The sequence below is a fragment of the Vicia villosa genome, linkage group LG1 (genome assembly GCF_029867415.1).
Source record: "Vicia villosa cultivar HV-30 ecotype Madison, WI linkage group LG1, Vvil1.0, whole genome shotgun sequence".
Lineage (NCBI taxonomy): Eukaryota > Viridiplantae > Streptophyta > Magnoliopsida > Fabales > Fabaceae > Vicia > Vicia villosa.
This window is the reverse complement of record NC_081180.1, coordinates 126,559,466-126,577,392: the sequence shown is the minus strand read 5'-3', so window position 1 is coordinate 126,577,392 and position 17,927 is coordinate 126,559,466.

The following is a 17,927-nucleotide window of genomic DNA, read 5'->3' as shown; positions in this document are numbered from 1 at the left end:
GTTAAGCCTCCATGGTTGTTTGCACTCTTCTCTTGCATGAGGGAGGTTTGTGTAGATACCTTTGGGTGAGTCGGAGCTTAAGGACCTTTAGTCACCTTTAACCCATCTTAACTTTTAGGAAAGTAGTGGGGGGACTACCCTTGATGAATATTGAGGGACATATTCGCTACCCGATGCTACAGCTCATATAGTTTCTTTCTTAAAGTATCATTGCATGGTATGAATATATCATGTTTGAAGGTGCTTTAGAAGGACTAACCATTCTGAGTAACTTTTAGAACCTGTTACTAAAATCACTCTTACCTTTAGAAGTACCTTGGGGAAGGGTAATCACCTGGTCATACTCCATGCAAGCCGTAACCCTAAGGAAAATTGTGTGAATTGTGTGACTTTGCATATGATTATTCTGTGATGCATCATGCATACATGCATTTATACATATCATGACTAACCTATTTCAAAGAGCTAAGGGATTTTTAACCATGTGCTGTTTTGTAGGCCATCCAAATATGGAAATCGAGGTCCGAAAACCATTCTTCCTGAGTTTCAAGAAGGTGCCTACATCTCTGAAGATTTTCTGCGACAACGTTTCTGGTTCTCTCGTCTTTTCTGAATCTCTCAAAAAAATGATAAGTTTAGTGCAGACCAAGGTGGATGAAACACTCCTCAACACCATGATCCAATTCTATGATCCTTTCCTCCACTGCTTCACTTATAGAGATTTTCAGCTTTCACACCTCTGAGACATAATTCCCTATATGTCGTGGAAATCTCTTCAAAAGTGAGCTCTTCACAATATGATTCTTCATCATAAATTCCAAACAGGGGAGTAACATGTTTGGCAGTTTAAGTGTCATTATCAGACTCGTCTTTTGACATTGACACAACTAAACCTTTATTCTTCCTCTTGAGATAAGTAGGACACTCAGCCTTTATGTGTCCATACCTTTCACATGCATGACACTAGACACCTTTTCCTTGGTAGGATTGTTCTTCAGTCTTGGATTTTCTCCCAGCATCATGATTGTTGTTGATGTCGAGAGACTTGTTATTGACATTTGGTCTTGACTTCCAGTGTATCTTTTTAAACACCTTGTTAAATTGTCTACCAAGTAGCACAAGGTCTTCAGATAGTTCTCCACCTCTATCTTCTGAACTTTCAGCATTGGACACAAATGCTACACTTTTCTTCTTTTCAGGTTTTTCACCAAACCCTAGTTCAAAGGTCTGAAGAGATCCCATAAGTTCATCAACCTTCACGTTGTTTATATCTTGGGTTTCTTCGATAGAAGTGATCTTCATGTCAAACCTCTTGGGTAGAGATGTGAGAATTTTTCTAACCAGCTTGGCATCTGATTCCTTCTCTCCAAGTGCACAAGAGGCATTGGAAATTTCAATAATATTCATGTGAAAGTAATGAATACTCTCATTTTCATTCTTAAGTTTTCAAACTTAGTGGTAAGAAATTGAAGTCTTGACATGTTTACCTTGGAGGTTCCTTCTTGAGCAGTCTTCAAAATTTCACAAGCATCTTTGGCAACAGTACAACCACTTATCAGTCTGAAGATGTTCTTGTCCACTCCATTGAATAGGGCATTCAATGCTTTGGAATTTCCTTGAGCATCTTTATCATCTTCTTCATCCCAGTCTTCCTCTCCCTTTGGTAGGTCAGTAAACTTACCATCTTTTCCTTTAGCTAATGAGGACTCCACCCTTTAACCAATATTCTTCATACCTTGCCATCCATGGACTTGATAAAAGCCACCATACGAGTTTTCCAATAGTCATAGTTTGTTCCATAGAGAATAGGTGGTCTATTAACGAATTCTCCTCTTTCCTCGTCCATTGTACCAGAAAGTAACTTTCCTGAATCTCACCCAGAGTCAGAGCAGGATGCCTGCTCTGATACCAAATGGAATTCTAGTGTTTAAATCTCAGATGTCCTAAGAGATATCGAGATAATAATCTCTAAACAACACACAATGGCAAGGTAATAAACAGTGCATAAACTTAAAAGAACACAAGTAGTTGTTCACCCAGTTCGAGATAGAACAATACCTACTCTGGGGGCTACCAAGTCAGGGATAAGTCCAATATGATAGTATCAGTTTGAAGTACTATACAAACAACCTTCAGTTCACACATAAACAACCTGCAGTTTAATACCTTCTCGCCTAATCACTACTCGTGCTATACTTCTACCTAAGACTCACCTAGGTATGAGACCCTTCTCAATCCCCCTCAATCATACCTATGATAATCAATTACAAAAACTTAGAAGACACACTTCAAAGACACAGTCACTCAATGCTTAAAAGCTTATAAATGACCGCAGAACTTACAACTCAATGAAAATGTCCAACTCTTCTATCGAGAATGATATTAGAGTAGCTCACAATACACAAGATTGCATAAACCCTAACAAAAACTACAATGTAGGTTCCACAAAACAATTAGGTTTGTTGCTTGCTATTTAAAACAATCTTCTGGACTAGATTGAACTTTCAAATCGCAGAAGGGCACTTCAGAACATACTCCAAAATCTTGTCCATGAAGATAGGGCTCCAATCATTAATTTCCTAAATATTCCCCATATTTAGAAACTAATCATATATCTTGAAACAGAGACAATCTTATTTCCCTAAATCAAACGCCACATGGAATTGCACAATATTCCAAAATATTATCCATCTGTAACTAAACAGACTTCAACAGATCCAGTTGTACATATCAATCACGATGTCAGATGATTCTGCATAAGACATCTTACTCGACATGTCTCTTCAGTTGAAGTGAATAGAACATCTTACTCAACATGTTCCCATAAGTTAGTTTTACCAAACTTAATGCCAACCATAAAATAGTGAATTAACACATACTTTAGATGTGAGTCAGTCTAAAGAAGTCTAGTATACTGAGATCTTGTCTCATTGACGATAATCAGCGTCCCAATTATCATGTTTCTCAATACCTTTTGGATTTATAATATGCTATAAATCCCGCTCACCTGTTACATAATTGTTATATATATATATATATATATATATATATATATATATATATATATATATATATATATATATATATATATATATATATATATATATATATATATATATATATATATATATATAGTAAAATCACCATAATCTAAGAAATATAGTATGGAATTACAAATCTTTCAAATAACAAAGTACTATAAGTTAACTTCCATACATTTTTGGTTTCTTTTAAAACCAAAACCTAAGAAGGTTTTCAAACATAGCAAAATTTTACTTAAAATTGCCGGACACATTTCTCCTCCATTTCTTAATGAAAATTAGTAAAATAAATATTTATCATATAGGAAATCAAGTCTAGTTTCTGAACATGTAATTTTCTTTTTAGTTTAAGTTATCCACTAACACATTTTTTCGAAATTACTCGAGGAACTCCAAAAACGGGACAAAATTTTGGTTAACGTTGCAACTCACATATCTCCATCATTTCCTAATAAAATTCAAAAAAATAAAAGCCTATTATATAGGAAATAATGTACAGTTTATGAATATATAATTTTATTTTCAGATTAAGTTACATGCTAACACAGTTTTTCAAATTACCAGAGGGACTCCAAAAACGGGATCGAATTTTGGGGAAACATCAAATTTACTTGAATTTATGCCCAATTTCTTCATGAATGGTAAATTTTAACCTAACATAGCTCATGATTAGATCATAATACTTCATAAAACTAAAACCTGCAAGGGTTGGATAAAGGAACTCACCACTTTGGAGGATTCAATGAAACAAAGTGAAGCTCTCGGACTTAAGAATCTTGTTCTTTCCTAACTCTTGCCCTATACTCAAACTTTTCTTAATTTTTGACAATAATGAGTAGATGAGATGAATTAGAATCAGAATTTAGGGGAGAAAAGAGTTTGATTATTCTCTTTTCTCTTTGGTTTAGAGAAATTTTAGTTATGGATGATGAGATGTGGTTGCATGCAAGTTAGGGTTTTTGAGATTCAAAGGGAAGAAAGTCTCATTCCTCTCTATTTCATCGTGAAAGGGGAGTATGTGATAAAATGTTCTATTATTTTTCCAGATTTGGTTGTTATGTGCAAAGGGTGAATGGGTAAAAGAACAAATGTTGCCCTGACTCACCCACCTAATTATCAAGTCTAACTCTAACCTTTTTATTACAAATAGTTAAAATAAAATAATAATCCATTTACATTAATTCTATTAGCTCCAAAAACTATGGGATTGTTACACGATGAATAATAGGAAATTGTGTGTATTTCTTACATGAGAATGAGCAATCTATTTATACATATATTTCTTACATTTCATTTTTCTTATCTTACAAAGATTACATGTTAACACATTAGTAATAGAGAAGCTTTTTAGTAACCCTTTGCTAAATTCTAAGAATAGTGGTTATTTTTATATTATATATTTTTCTACAATTATAATGTCTTACTGAAAATCCCGTTTTACAAAAAAAAAAAAAACATTTTTTTTCGCCTTCTCTTTTTATATTTTCTTTTTTGTTTGTTCATTATTTTGTTGTATGTTATTCTTATCTAACAATAATTTTAAATCAGTTTGTCAATATTATAAATATATAAAAAGAAAATAAAAAGTATACTAACCATTATTTCTTTCTAAAAACAATGACATTCATGTTAAAAAAACATATTAACTAATTTTTTTGTCTAATTTTCTATTTTCAACATTTTTGCTACTTTCTATTTGTATACTTTTTTTTAATTGTTCATTTTTATTCTATACAATTTTTCTATTGAAATAAGGCTAAAGAATGATAAAGTAGAAAAATCCATATAATCGAATATTGCTACTCAGCATATAACTAACATGATTAAAAATGTATTCTTCAAAATTATCTTTATAAAAAAGGATGATATGAATAATGTCAACATCAACAATATAATATTTATAGGTCTAGTAATTTATAGAGTAAAGAACTTTTGAAAATTAAGAAAAAAAAATCATTATACTTAAAAAAATTGTTAAATGATATCTTTCACAAAGAAATTAAGTTAGAGTTTTCATAGAAATCTTTTTAAATATTTGTGTTTTTTGAACAACAAATGAACTAAGAAATGCAAAATTAAAGGTGCCAATAAACATCAAATATTTAAATAGCTCTTGTACTCTTACTAAATTGTAATCAATAAGTTGTTGTGACTTGTTTTTATTATTTCACTCATGGTGAAATAAATTTTTTTTATCGAGAGAGATCAATAATATGAAGTTGTGTGTATTTCTTCTTATATGGGAGGAAGCTATCTATTTATACAAATATTTCTTTCATTTTATTTTTTTCATCTTACAAAGAATGCAAGCTAATACGTTAGTAATATACAAGATTTTTAATTAGAAAATTTCTTTAGCCACCTCCCTATGGGGTCACCCCCAGCGAAAATCCCAAAATACCTCTGCTTCGGAAATGAACTTCCGAAGCGCTTTTTTTTTAAAAAAAATTTCCACAATTCGGAAGTGCATCTCCGAAAACACCTCATGGGGGGTGTCTTCGGAGATGAACTTCCGAAAACACCTCATGGGGGTGAATTCGGAAATGAACTTCCGAATTATGCAGAAACTGTGTTTTTTTTTAATGTTTTTTCTTAAACTGTCTCGCATTTTAATTAAACGCAAACGCCAAATAAAAATAAGCAACAGATAAGCTGAAAATACTAAGATGATAAATCCAATCCAAAAACACTGTGCGAAAGATACTATCCGAAATCAAAACAAAACAAAACACGTCAAACAAAACAAAAACACGTTATTCTGCCCGACGAGCGTTACAAAATACACATCAAACAAAACAAAAACACGTTATTCTGCCCGACGAGCGAACTCCTCCGAATGAAGATAATTATACCAATCCTCATCCCACTCAGTCTCAGAACCATCAGCGTTGATCATGACTCTCACGCCTGAAGACTGAGCCTGCACGTCCGAGCCATGGACCCCCAGGGGACGAGAAGCAGAACCAGTCAAAACCTTCTTCTTCTCCTTCACCTCCTTCACTCCGCGAGAGCACGAGGTTGAAGAACCCTTTCTTCCCTTAGCGCCACCCATTCCTGCGTAAAAATGAAGAAAGAAAGGTCCATGAGACCTCCTTTTATAAAAGAAGAAAGGGGACAAAAACGCTTGGGAAACAGACAAGTCATTAAAGAACAAAGACGTTGGAAACCAGCGACACGCCGTCAAAGAAGTCAGAACGCATGCACACAAACTTCAAAGAAACAGACACAATAAACAAAGGCGTTAAAAATAAAGTACTTGCAAATTAAAACGGACACTCCCTACCCTCTATAGCCGACGTAGTCTGGATCTCCCTACCCTGTCTGATGCGTGCTGGTTGGTTGTCTGACATGTTCCTGTAAACAATTGAAATCGATTGATATGCGAGACAAAATAAAAAACTAAAAAATTTGAACTTCTGATACAATTCGGAAGTTCATTTCCGAAAATTGGGATGGAGGTGTTTTCAGAAATGAACTTCCGAAACATCCCTGCGATGGAGTTTTCTGCAACTTCCATGGCAGACCCCAAAATCAAACATAAAACCAATTCAAAAAGCTTCTAAACAACCTAAATACTACTAACAACCAGTCCATATATCATTTATGCAATTGAAACCCTAAATAACATGCATTTGAATAATGAATCTAACAAATTTAAAACTTACAAATTGAGTGATTTGTGGGCTTTTGAATGTTGTATAGCAATGTGATTGGAGCCTTGATGCAGCCTTGGAAGTGTGTTTGCACAAATTTTCGCCTTTGCTTGTTTTTGATTTGAGTTAGGGTAAATGAATGGGGGAGGGGGAGTGTTTTGATAAATCTGCATAACGCGCAGCATTTCGGAAATGAACTTCCGAAATACTGTTTTCGGAAATGAACTTCCGAAATAAGACAATTTTTTCAAGAAAAAATGCGTTTTCGGAGATGCATCTCCGAAAACACCTTTTTCTTGCATTTTCGAAAATGCATTTCCGAAGTCAGGGGTAGTATGGGGTTTTCACCAGAGGTGGACTAGAAGGTAGGGAGGTTGGCAAAGAAATTTTCTTTAATTATCATTCGCTAAATTACTAAAATAGTGTTTTTTTAATTATATATTTTTCTATAATTATAAAGTCTTACTACAACCCTGAACCCCCACCTAATAACAAATTCAGCCATATTTTTCTATTTTCAACATCTTTTCAACCTTTTCTTTTTATATTTTCTTTTTTGTTTGTTCATTATTTTGCTATACTTTTTTATTCCTACCTGACAACAATATTAAATCAGTTTATGAGTATTATGAATATATGAAAAGAAAATAAAAAGTAAACAAATCATTCTTTCTTTATTTTGTTGAAACATCAACATTCATGCTAAAAACAAAAATCGTATTAACCCACTTATTAGTCCAATTTCCTATTTTCAATATTTTTCCAACTTCCTATTTGTATATTTGCTTCTTTTTTTGGTTCATTTTTATGCTATACTATTTTTTTTATTGAAATAAGGGTGAAAATGGTAAAATTCATTCAATAAAATATAGCTACTCACCATATAATCAATAAAATTAAAAATGTATCCGTCGAGATAATCTTTATAAAAAAAAAAGAATGATATAAATAATTTCAACATCAACAATATAACAATTTTATGTCTAGTTTTATAGAGTAAATAACTTTGGAAAATGTTGAAAAAAATCACGATACTTCAAAAAAAAGTTATGATATCATCCGCCAAAATATTTAGTCCGAGTTTTGAATTGTTCTTATTGAGTTGTTGTGACTGATTTTGCTTACTTGAACTCCTAGTGAAATAGAGAAAAAATAAAAATAAAAAGAGGTTGATAATAGAAAGTTGTGTGTTTCTTACATGAGAGTGAGCTATCTAATTATACATATGTTTCTTAAATTTCATTTTTCTTATCTTACAAAGATTACATTTTAACATGTTAGTAATAGACAAGCTTTCCAATTATCCTTTGATAAATTCCAAAATTAGTGTATATTTTTTTATTGGGAAATGCTAACCAGTGCCCTCAGGCCAATGGTTAAAGACTTTAAAATAGTAAATTTATCTCAGTAATCTACGTATTTAATGCTTTGAAAATTGAAAATATTAAATTTTTTATAAAATATTTTCTTTTTTTAGAATGCTTAACCATTGCTTTGAGGGCACTGGTTAGCAAGACCTTTTTTTTATTATGTATTTTTCTACGATTATATTGTCCTACTACAACCCCACGTTAAGAAACTCCGTAATATTTTCTATTTTCAACACTTTAAAAAAAAAATCTATTTTCAACATCTTTTTAATTTATTCTTTTTATATTTGCTTTTATGTTTGTTCATTTTGTTAGTATACATTTTTTCTTATTCTTATTTGACAATAATATTTAATCAATTTGTAAGTATTATAAATATAAAAAAAAGAAAATAAAAAATACACAAATCATTCTTTCTTTCTTTTCTTGAAACATCAATATTCGTGAAAAAAACCGTATTAATTCATTTATTAGTCTAATTTTCTATTTTCAATATTTTTTCAACTTCTATTTGTATTTTTACTTTTTTTTTTGGGTTCATTTTTATGCTATACAGTTTTTATATTGAAAAAAATATGAAGAATGGTATAATAGTAAAATTTATTAAATAGAATATAGCTACTCATCATATAATCAGTACAATTAAAAATGTACACGTCGAGATTATTTTTATAAAAAAAATAATATAAATAATATCAACATCAACAATATAACAATTTTAGGTCTAGTTTTATATGGTAAATAAATTTGGAAAATGTAAAAAAAATCATGATATTTTAAAAAATTATGATATCCTCCGCCAAGAAATTAAGTCTGAGTTTTCATAAAATCTTTTAAATTTTTTTTTTATGTATTTGGAACATCTAATCAAGAAATGAAAAATTTAAACGGTGGCAATATGCATCAAGTATTTAAATAGCTCTCATACTCTTACTGAGTTGTGCTTAATGAGCTGTTGTGACTTGTTTTTGTCACTTGGACTCATAGTGAAATTGAGACAAAAATATATAAAGAGAGATTAATAATTGGAAGTTATGTGTTTCTTCTTATCTGAGAGAGCCCTATCAAATTAATTATACATATGTTTCTTACATTTCATATTTTTATCTTACAAAGGATCCTTATTTTTATGGTGTGGTGCACTATTAGCTCGTTATGGTGATATTGCTACAAAGAGCTTTTGTGGAGGTATGTTCCCTAGTAATTCTATATCCTCTTCATCTATTTCTTCTTCTTCTTTTCGGTGGAAGGATCTTTTGTCGGTTGAGAAGAATGTCAATACCGACCCTTTGGTTTCTCATTGTCAGTTTAAGGTTGGTAGTGGTTATACGACTCCGTTTTGGGAGGCGAGATGGTGTGATGAGGTTTCTTTGAAAGATAAATATCCGAAGTTATTTTTTATTTCTTGTTTGAAAAAGGTGTCGGTGGCGGGTATGGGTGGATGGGAGAATGGTATTTGGAAGTAGGGAAATTGTGGTATTAATTCTCTTCTTATAACCGACCCTTTCCTTAGATCGGCTTTTGTTTCTTTTCGTAATTTCATTGATGGGTGCGGGATGGTTTTAGAGATGAAGGATGACATTTTTTGGGATCTAACGACGGATGGATCTTTTTCGGTTGCTTCTTATTATAACAATTATGCGAGTAGAAATATTCCGTATGGTCCGCCAAATAAAAATGATACCGCTTTAGCCTTAATTTGGAAGATGGATGTCCCTTTCAAAATTAAAGCTTTTGGTTGGAGACTTTTTGTGAATAGGCTTCCAACGAAGGATTTATTGGTAAATAGGAAAATTGCTTTGTCTTTGGAAAATACTAAATGTGTTTTTTGCGGTATTAACCCGGAAAGTAGAGAACATTCTTTCTTCGGGTGTAACTCGGTGGTGTTGGTATGGAGGGAGGTGGCGGTTTGGATAGGGAAGGAGGATGGTGAGTTGGAAAAAGAATGTTTATCAAGTTTCATGGTTTGGTCCCATTTTTGTAAAAAAAGAAGGTGAAAGGAGGAAAAATAGGAGTGGTTTGGTTAGCTACTATTTGGTTCCTTTGGTTAACTAGGAATGATATATGCTTTAGAGATGAAGGTTGGAATGTGAATAATACGGTATGGGGTATAAAATTTTTGGTTTGGAAATGGAGTTTTATAGGAGAGATTACTCATTCCATTTGTAGTTTTTACGAATTTAATAAAGATCCTTTTTTATACCTTTCGTAATTCTAATTGATTTGTAATTTCTCTTTTGGCGGGGTTTTCCCGTTCTTATGTAAACAGGTTTTGAGAACCCTTAGTTCTCTACATTAATATATCCTTGCTTAAAAAAAAAACACATTAGTAATAGACCAGCTTTCTAATTATCCTTTGCTAAATTTTAAAAATAGTATATATTTTTATATTATGTAGTTTTCTATAATTGTATTGTCATACAACCCCACCTAACAAGAACTCCGTAATATTTTCTATATTCAACCTCTTTTCAACTTTCTCTTTTTATATTTGCTTTTAGAGGAGGGTTATATTGACTCCAAGAGTAAGTTATAATAACTTACTCCACATCTTGACCATTAATTCTTTTCAATCTAATGGTTAAAAATAATAAGTCATTAAATGTGGAAAGAGAAAACTATTCCTTATTAATTTTAACCATCAGATGGAAAAGAATTAATGGTCAAGATGTGGAGTAAGTTATTATAACTTACTCTTGGAGTAAATATAACCCTCCTCTTGCTGAGGAGGGTTATATTGACTCCAAGAGTAAGTTATAATAACTTACTCCACATCTTGACCATTAATTCTTTTCAATCTAATGGTTAAAAATAATAAGTCATTAAATGTGGAAAGAGAAAACTATTCCTTATTAATTTTTAACCATTAGATTGAAAAGAATTAATGGTCAAGATGTGGAGTAAGTTATTATAACTTACTCTTGGAGTCAATATAACCCTCCTTAGAGGAGGGTTATATTGACTCCAAGAGTAAGTTATAATAACTTACTCCACATCTTGACCATTAATTCTTTTCAATCTAATGGTTAAAAATAATAAGTCATTAAATGTGGAAAGAGAAAACTATTCCTTATTAATTTTAACCATCAGATTGAAAAGAATTAATGGTCAAGATGTGGAGTAAGTTATTATAACTTACTCTTGGAGTAAATATAACCCTCCTCTTGCTTGAGGAGAGTTATATTTACTCCAAGAGTAAGTTTTAATAACTTACTCCACATCTTGACCATTAATTCTTTTCAATCTAATGGTTAAAAATAATAAGTCGTTAAATGTGGAAAGAGAAAACTATTCCTTATTAATTTTAACCATCAGATTGAAAAGAATTAATGGTCAAGATGTGGAGTAAGTTATTATAACTTACTCTTGGAGTAAATATAACCCTCCTCTTGCTTGAGGAGGGTTATATTGACTCCAAGAGTAAGTTATAATAACTTACTCCACATCTTGACCATTAATTTTTTTCAATCTAATGGTTAAAAATAATAAGTCATTAAATGTGGAAAGAGAAAACTATTTCTTATTAATTTTAACCATCAGATTGAAAAGAATTAATGGTCAAGATGTGGAGTAAGTTATTATAACTTACTCTTGGAGTAAATATAACCCTCCTCTTGCTTGAGGAGGGTTATATTGACTCCAAGAGTAAGTTATAATAACTTACTCCACATCTTGACCATTAATTCTTTTCAATCTAATGGTTAAAAATAATAAAATATATATATATATATATATTAAAAATGTGATTATACCTAACCTTTACATATATTTTATCAGTTTGTGAGCATTATAAATATAAAAAAATAAAATAAAAACAATTCTTTTTTTCTTTATGGAAAAAACAACCTTCATACCAAAAACAAATAATGTTAACAAATATCTTAGTCAAATTTTCTATTTTAAATATTTTTCAACTTGTCTCTTTGTATATTTGTATTTTGTTTGTTCATTTTTATGGTATCATTTTTTTCTTCTTATTTAACAACAATGTTAAATAAGTTTGAAAGTATTGTAAATATATGAAGAAAAAAACAAAAAGTTAAGAAACCTTTCTTTCTATCTTGAAACATCAACCTTCAAGTTAAAACAAAAATCATATTAACAAATATTTTAGTTCAATTTTTTATTTTCAACACCTTTTCAACTTTCTCTTTTTATATCTTTTGTTTTTTTGTCTGTTTATATACACACATTTTTTTCTTATTCTTATTTAACAACAATATTAAATAAATTTGTGAGGATAATAAATATATAAATAAACTAAACTTATTTTTTTTATAAAAACAAAAAGTACGAAGGAATGACTAAGGTTTTCCAACTAGGTTTGCGCATCCTAAAGAGATCATCTAAGAAGCACTCTAATAAAAAATATTAATAATATAAAATATAAAAAAAAAAAACCTTTGGGGGACTAGACTAAAATCTAAGATATGAAAATCTTTTGCATCATTAAAAACCTTACAAAGGAATACTCAATGGAATAAAATCTTGATAAAAGGAAAAATAGTGCAGAGACAAAACAGAAAATAAACTAAACATAACTTGACAAATACAACAAAATTAAATTGAAAGTCTAGTACTTCTAGGATATTAATGTAGTAGTACAATAAAACATAAAAAGCTATGTAACACCCCAACATAATACATGTTTAAAATTGTATTAATCGAAACATTAGTTTGGTACTGGGTGCATACAAAAGTGTCCACGTGGCATCTCGAAATATATACGATACTAAATACAAAAGTGTCTATTTGTACATATGTTTCTTACATTTCATTTTTTATCTTACAAAGATTACATGTTAACACGTTAGTAATAGAGAAGATTTTTAATTTCCCTTTGATAAATTCTAAAACCAGTGTTTATGTAACACCCCGTACATATAAGTCTAGAATAATATGTAGTGATGCTAATAAAATGGTACAAGAAACATGCATAAGCAGAAAATGACAAGAATTAAAATTATATTCAAATCAACTCTTCACATAAAATATATACAATTAGCTTATCTATAATAATACACAGCGGAAAGATGAGACTTGATGAGGTCATCTTGCCATCTGCTTGTGCACAGTCTTCAATGCAAACCCTCTAGCTATTCTTCTACTTCTAACTTGTTCCTGAAAAATATTAAGATGATTGGGGTGAGATTACTAAATCTCAGTGAGTTCCCTATCTTATGGGTTCATTCGGTTCTACAAGGTGCATGCAATCAATATGAATCCTCCGTGGACCCAGGGTTTTCCTCAAGGTCGGGTACAAATACACAACAAGGGAAAATACCACCATTAGAAGTCCCATAACTAACCAATGAGATAATAACAAGCACACAACAAAGACAAACAAGTATGCAAACTCGTACCCGTGTAAGAGGAATCCAGAAGCACGTTAATGCCCTTACCTAGGCCACACAACCACACCCTCGGTGAGTTACCCCTACACATCACGTCAAGAGACTCACACAAGACCACCGCACAATGAATCAAATGAATACCATGTGAATAACGCCTATTTGGCTACACAGCCTCATCCGTGACGAGTTACCATAATGCCTTCCTATGTGGTATCACTACCCCGTCAGTCATATATACGCAGGTGATTAACCAAATGTAAAAATTTCTACATGACAACACAAGCCCACCGGGAAAAAGCCTAGTGGCATTGGCTACGTGGCACAACTATAGGTGAGTTAATCCGAAGCGATATTGCCTACATGGCATCGCAACCTCACCATACCAAGCACGTCGATGCTTCAGAAAAGTTAAGCCAGCTAGAAACGACCTTTCGGACCCTCACCAAGACATCACAATGGTAGCTCAGGTGTGTAAAATATACGAAGAACGCCGATGCTTCAGATATATCATGCCAGCGAGAAATGCCCATTTGGATTCTCACCAGGACATTGCAACGATATAGACCCATTAATCACATAGCTTGGGTCATACGTGATTTACCACTTAGTAGTTAGGCCTGCTTTAATTCAAGCATACAATGAGTAGCATACAGGATTGGCCTAAACTGCATGTCATATCCAGGTTTTCCCTGTCAGTGCTCCTCATAAGTACAGATGATTTGCCTAAACTAGATGTCATACCAGGTTTGCCCTGTCAGTACTTCTCAACATAGCACAACCAAAAAATAAGGAAAATAAACATATCATATCATATTATCAAGCCACACAGGCAAACAACCTTCGATTGTTCAACCGGAACAACGGAAAAATATAATATGTTCATAACATGGCATATCAACATAATGCATCCATCAATCACTTATATACATGAGATTAACATGTTCATAATCATATAGAACAAAGCGTGTTTCACAATACAGCTTTAAGAAGTCACAAAAAGACTAAAGAAGCGTTCGGTTCCCACTACAGAACTAAACTGCTCACGAGGAATAAACGCACAAAAATTCCATTTACAATGATTCTCTAAACGGGGTTTAAACGTGTCGAATAACAAAGCGTTGGTATCGAAGGTAATTTTCCTAGATAGTGCATCTTACTAGGTTTCCAACAATACAGACTACGCGTCAATCAGGCATTTGATGCAAAAGTTACGAAGTTTTAGAAAATTCAGCTCAACACGCAGGGTAACCGGTTACTTCAATCAAGTAACCTGTTACTTCAGTTCATAAATAATTTTTTTTTACTTTTTTCTCCCAGGTAACCGGCTACTTCATTCAAGTAACCAGTTACTTCACTTACAATCCCAAATTTTTTGCATTTTTATGCTTCTAACTCCATACCTTTCTCAATCCAAACACTTCTAACATTGCACATCATTCTAAAGCATGCATATTCAGTTCATATTAGAAAATAATCTACACATACACATTCTAACAACATGCAACAACAAAGCATCAGTCTAAGTCCAAACACTGACACATTGCAGGTAATTTTCTCACTACCCATTCAACATACAAATTAACTTCCATTCTTACCCAAGTTCTAACTATGAAACTCACCTTGCATCAATGGAGGTTAGGATGATAGCTAAGCTGCAATTGGACTCCCACCTTGGTCAAAACATCACCTCTAACGCCATCAAACCCGTAATCCCATCTTACTCATTTCCAGCAAGAATTGCTCAACTTGAAACACGTTTTTCTCCTTCAATACAAACATGCAAGATACGAAATTTATATGCAAATTGAAGGGGATTTCATAAGCTTTCCGAAAAGATCAGAATCACTTTAATTGAAGTTACGGGTAAAAAGTTATCACCTGATTAATAGAGGTTGCAACAAAGTTGCGAAAATGGGAATGTGAATATGATGACCTTGAATTCTTTTTCTCTCGCTCTACTCAAATTCTGATTTTGAAATGAATAATACTAAGTCATTCTACCAGACAACTTCTTAATATACTTATTCAAGTGGAAATGACCATCTTACCCTTTAACTATGTGTAAACTACAAGTTTTCCATTTGGTCAAATTCTAACTAACCTTCTCTTTTTAATTACTCATTGCTAAATTCCAAAAATAATGTACATTTATTATGTATTTTTCTACAATTATATTATCCTACTACAACCCCCACCTAACAAGAAACTCCGTAATATTTTCTATATTTAACCTCTTTTTAACATTCTCTTTTTATATATATTTGCCTTTATGTTTGCTCATTTACACTACAACATTTGTTGTCTCTAGCAACACTTTTTTATGCAACATCTAAAAATTGTTGCCAAAAAAGTATTTCTGGCAACGTTTTAGGCCTGATGCCAACAAAGCTTTTACAACAATTTAAAAGTGTTCCCTAAACACTTTATGGGGACGTTTTCTAACTGTTATGTGTTATTGTTTTTGCAATATTTGATAATTGTCCCCTTAGAGAGTACTGGGGACATTTTTTAATTGTTACTATATTTTAAACAAATTACTACATTTGTTGAATGCTGCATAAAAACTTAACATATAAAAATGTAGGCGGCAATCTTTCCTCCAAACATTTATCTTTGAAAAATGACTGTGGTATGTTAAGATCCAATGGGACTGTGGTTATGTAAAAAAATGACTAATAGACTTTAATCCTACTACAGGGATATGGCAAAAATCTTGGTTGATGCATGGTCTGTTAAGATCCAATGGGGTTGTGGTTATGTAAAAAAATTAAATTTTCTTATGAATGTAGATTCAAATAATGGGGTAGTCAATCCTAAAGGTAAGTTGCAAGTAAAGAAGACTCTTAAGGTGAGGATTTTTTTCATAGTGAAGCAGTTAGCAAAATGTACATTTTAAATTTAATCTTACATGATATATAAAAATATATAGGAGATGGATGGGGTATATCTCCACCACATTTTTATGCCAGGGTGGGAATATTTTATTTTATTAGAATTATCCTCAATTCTTCATATAACTTCTTAATTCCTTATACACCAACACCATTTCTCCTTTGCTACTTTAAGACAATAGTGATTGTTTTTGTCTTAACTTGTGTAGTATTTAATCTTTTACTACTTAGAAGACTTGACAATTTTGATAGGTATAGTCCAAATCTAATCCATAAAATAGGTATCAAATTTAGAAATCCAAATCTATATACACTAGTACCAAAATCTCTAAATTTAAAATAATATCATGACAACTTTACTATTTTTCGTAGAATAAGGAAATTAATATTGGAAGTGAAGCTAGTCGTTGCTTTGGATTGGATGGCTTGGTTGTTGGGTTTTATTTTGCTCTCTTGTTTGTTTAGCCTAGTGCTTTTTCCTTCTTGTATCAATTTGATGCACTCTTTGTTTATTATCGTGTTAATAATATATTTGTAGTTTAAAAAAAGGCGGTGACTAATTTTGTTTATCTTGGATTTTATTAAGAATTGTCTTGACTGATTTTCTTTACTTGTATTTTGTTTTCAATTTCTTATGTGGCAAGGTTTCAAGATGATGATAAACTTCAAGAGGACAACATATGTCATGAAGAGAATGATGGTGATGACGATGAGTTCGACAAACTTAAATGAGTTAGATGATGTTGTTTTAGGCTTGTACTTAAGCATTAAATTAAAGAAACTATGTATTTTGTCATGTTGCTAGTGTTATACATATTAGTACTTTAGTTATAGTATTAAGTAATGTCCGATATTGTGTCTATTATGTATTTTTGAGAATGCACTACAACATTTGTGGTTTCTGGCAACACTTTTTTAGGTAACATGTAAAAATTGTTGCCTCAAATTCATATAGGGAACAATTTATGGTTGTTGCCAAAAAAATATTTACAACCCTTGATAATTGTTGCCTAAATTACTTTTGGGGACATTTTTGGAACGTAACTCTATTATTTTTTTGGCAACAACTATTAATTGTACCCTTAATTATCTTTGGGGATGATTTTTTATCGTCATTATAGTATTTATTTAGCAATGTTTGATAATTGTCCCCTTAAATATTTTTGGGGACAATTTTCGATTGTTATATTCGTTCTAATAAAAGGCTACATTTCTTCAATTAGCATAAAATTTTAGCAACCTCAAATTTTTTGTGGCAATCTTCCCCCCCAAATTTATACATTAAAAAACAAATATTTCCCTCCAAAAAATCATAAGAAAAAATTTAAAAATAAAAATATCTAACACATAATATAATAATATACTACTCTATATATATATATATATATATATATATATATATATATATATATATATATATATATATATATTCAATCATATATTAAAATAATATAAATTTTGTAAAAAATAGTTATAATAATATAATTATAAGTGACATACATGAATTGATTTATGAGAATGGAGATTACAACTAAAAATATAATATATTAGTAGTTAATAGTTCTTAATCATGTGAGAGCAATGTAGTTTATTAATATCATATTTTTCTCCTCTGCTG